This window comes from Hypomesus nipponensis, chromosome 9 (assembly GCF_054491055.1).
Source record: "Hypomesus nipponensis isolate SF chromosome 9, ASM5449105v1, whole genome shotgun sequence".
NCBI lineage: Eukaryota > Metazoa > Chordata > Actinopteri > Osmeriformes > Osmeridae > Hypomesus > Hypomesus nipponensis.
This window is the reverse complement of record NC_140369.1, coordinates 22,146,085-22,149,968: the sequence shown is the minus strand read 5'-3', so window position 1 is coordinate 22,149,968 and position 3,884 is coordinate 22,146,085. Positions and strand designations below refer to the sequence as shown.

The window sequence follows — 3,884 nt, the reverse complement described above, 5'->3', positions numbered from 1 at the left end:
TGAATGAATACATAAATCAATAAATCAATAAATCAATAAATCAATAAATCAATAAATGAATACATAAATGAATACAAAATAAATAAATACATAAATGTAAAATATATGTAACTATTGATTGACAATTGTGCATTAATTAATATATATATATTCGTTTATTTATGTCAAAATGCATGGATGTGGACATTTACTTATTCATTCATTCATTAATTTGTAAATATGGCAAGTTGGGTCCTCCATATTCTAGAGCCGTTTCGGACGATGAAAGAATCCGGGGCCCGCGCCGGACAACCAAAAACCATTCATCTACGATGAATGACGAGTGAGATCGCTGATTGGTAACAGGTAGTGATGGGGGAAACGAAGCTTTCCGAAGCAATGAGCTATTTGACACAATTGTCTCGAAGCGTTTGATACATCTTCTCCATAGGGACATCTGCTGGTCAGTTCATGGTATGGCGACTGTATTGAGCGATGGAAGGAATCAAGTGACGTCAAGTCCTCGAGACGTCAAGTCTCACAATCGTCATCGACAACTTGATAAATAAAGGTAATGTGACAAATGTTTCGATTTGCAAGTGTCAAAAATATGTTATCATATATCTTGTTGTATTATAAACAACATAACGTCTTTGCTACTTTACGTTTATAACATTTATTTTTAGGTTCTTATAACATTAATTATGCAAAGTATTCAACTGAGTATGGCTTCGTGGTAAGTGCGCAGCCTCTCACTCAGACATTGTGAGATCGCATCCGCTCACTCTATTTTAGTCGAAGTACATGCTAAATGAATACATTATTATATGATAATGTAAGCTAGGGTTAGGGCTAACCCTTTTTTAAGCCTTTGAATAAAACGCAGTTTGTCTCAGCTGCTCGTGTGACGTCCGATGGAGCGAGACAACGGCAACAAACAAATTACGATAGAACGAGTACGTCGCTCTCAAAGATAAAACGTCCAGGAAACCGTGGAGATGCAACGCCTTCTATTCCTACAAAAGGGAAGGTGCTCTTGCCTGTCCCACATTGCTGTGAGGTGGTGATTTACGTTCACTTTGTGCGCATCTTGATTATATTGTGTTCCTCCGCAGTTCTGGGGGAAGCGCATACGAGCCACTGTGGAGGAGGACTATTTCGGTGGAGCAGCAATACGGTCACGACTACGGTGCACTCAAACTTTGGTTTAGCATACGGGTCGTGAGTGGTTTGTGGACTGCCGGCATAACAAGTGATACATTCTTTCATAGAAGTGTTCCTTATAATTCCTCTGTTCAAGTGGGGTTTATAGGTGGCTAATTCTTATTTATGCATATCTGTGTATTTATGCTATTCCCGTGTGAGACTTTGGGTTGTGAGCCTATTGCCGTTTTCCTGTGTATATACTTAGTGCACGATTACGTATTGCGGTGCTGTGGATTTGCTGTGAAATCGCTGTGGATTTGCTGGGAAATTACTGTGGGTTTTGTTACATGCTGCTGTACTTTTACTTGTCAGGCATAGACCCATCTTCACAATAGTTCCCTGGGGGTTAGCCACCGTAACTGTTGGCACCAGATGTAAAATTGTGAATTGCTTACAACGGAATATTTTATTATTAGAACTAGATATCAATAAACTAGTTTATAAACTCTCACCGTGTTGGTTGTGTGCCTCAAGGATCAGAGTTCAACCTGCCATCCGTTACATAGACACAATAGATTTATTTGTACGTTTTTATTTCAAGTGTCCACCGTCGTTATTTCAGAGAGTGCTGTGGCCCTGTTGCATCTTTGCTCCGCAACTTCCCTCGTTGTAAACCAACCAATCAGCGCACATCTCGTCTATATATTCATGAGCATACCTTAAAAAGAAAGTACCTAGCGTTTTTCCCGGGAAAATTACAGAGGATGTATCAGGGGGCATAGAACAGCACCCGGGCCATTTTCAGCCCAACCAATGTTACATACCCTATTCGGAGACCTTAAGGAACAGTGTGAAATACCCCCCCAAAAATTGTCAATCACCCCTTTAAGTTTGCGGACGACACCACCCTTATTGGGCTCATCTCTGGTGGAGACGAGTCTGATTATGGGTGGGAAGCGGCCAACCTGGTGACCTGATGCAGCCAGAACAACCTAGAGCTCAATGCTCTCAAGACAGTGGAGATGGTTGTGGACTTCAGGAAGAATACACTCACCCCCATCACCCTCTGTGACTCCCCAGTCAACACTGTGGAGTCCTTCCACTTCCTGGGCACTATCCTCTCCCAGGACCTCAAGTGGGAACTGAACATCAGCTCCCTCACCAAAAAGCACTACAGAGGATGTACTTCTTACAGCAGCTGAAGAAATTCAACCTGCCAAAGACAATGATGGTGCACTTCTACACAGCCATCATTGAGTCCATCCTCACTTCCTCCATCACCATCTGGTACGCTGCTGCCAAGGATAAGAGCAGGCTGCAGTATATCATCCGCACTGGTGAGAAGGTGATTGGCTGCAATCTGCCTACCCTCGAGGACTTGCACAACTGGAGGTCCCTGAGGCAAGCGAGGAAGATTGTGGCCAATTACTCCCACCCTGGACACTCCTGTTTCAGTCACTCCCCTCCGGCAGAAGACTGCGGTCCATCAGGACCAATACCACATGCCACAAAAACAGTTTCTTCCCATCCGCTGTTGGCCTCTTCAACAAGGCCAAGAGTACACACTAACTTTAATGACTTCGGGCCTAATCTTGCACCCAGTGCGATTGACTTTGTCAACGATGCAAGTATCATTCCTAGTTTGCACTCGACGCAAAGCAGACTTTTCCCTCCACAGACACCCAATTAGGGAATGACCTTGTGCTCCCGGGGGAGGTTCAGCGAAAAAAGGAGGCTTGTTCCGGCGCAAACTTGCCCTGGTGCTATTTTGCAGTTTCAGAAAAACAATTCCGCCACAGACCAGGAAAAAACGTAGTCTAAAGTCAATGGCGCGTTATTCAGATGCTATTTTAAGGACGCATGCTTGGCCCGTGCGCACTGCTGGCGAGGCCAGGGTCTTCTTCCTGCGAAACTATGTTAAATTGTTTTGATTTATTGTATGGCTGTGTTACATTCCTTTCATGTCAATGATTACAAAGATTTACATGAGAAATCTCTATGTATGTGAACTTGATTTGTAACAATTGTGGCAATTTCCTCCCACCCCGTTTAACCAAAGCTAATTTGGTGGGTTTCTTCTCCCATCCCAATGAGAATCAGAATTCAGTTTATTCGCCATGTATGTTATACAAACACAGAATTTACTGTGGCAGGAAGGTGCAAACAATAAACATATATGGGTCTTAAATTAGGTAAAACAGTACAATGGTTAAAGGTCGGTGAGGAAATGACCAAGAAGGCACACGAGAACTGAGTAGGGTGCAAAATATTCAGGGCTTTATTACTTACATGACCGGATTGAACACATTAACAAAGTAAATAAAACCGGGTTGTGAAGATAAAACAATACATTATGAACCAACCAAACGCCTCACACGTAAACAGGTCTTCCTTCCAGGTTGGTTTTCCCTTCTCTCCTCTGCTTGCTTCTCTTACAGTTATAAAACCTGGGCTGCCACAATACATATAGGGAGGGGACACCATACATCATCCCACTTAATAATTGGAGCACAATTGGAGCAAACACCTCTACAGCCCAGACAGGGCTGGGAGCTTCCAATCCACTCTGGAACTCAATTTAAGCATGTTTTCCAGTCGGACACCCTTCACTAGGACACGGCAGCCATGCTGCCCTCATGATGATAAAAGAAAAAGGTAACAAAAAGGTATGGTAAACTAGGGATGGACGAACGATGCCTTGTGAAGCTTTGGTTGTTTCTTCCAGATTGTGCTGAACCAAAGAGCCGAACTATTGGCGC

The 3,884-nt window shown here is 43.2% G+C and overlaps 1 long non-coding RNA gene across 3 annotated transcripts; it reads left to right on the top strand.

Annotated features, from left to right (window-relative positions):
* The first annotated feature begins 503 nt into the window (after positions 1–503).
* LOC146273481 (uncharacterized) lies at positions 504–1,636 on the top strand. 3 transcript variants are annotated; one of them, XR_014766683.1, is made up of 3 exons: positions 509–550; positions 666–715; positions 876–1,636. It is a non-coding gene; the product is annotated as an uncharacterized LOC146273481 (long non-coding RNA). The 3 variants fall into 3 exon arrangements; XR_014766682.1 differs by lacking the exon at positions 666–715 and having other exon boundaries at positions 504–550; XR_014766681.1 differs by having other exon boundaries at positions 510–550; positions 666–1,636.
* The last annotated feature ends 2,248 nt before the right edge of the window (positions 1,637–3,884 follow it).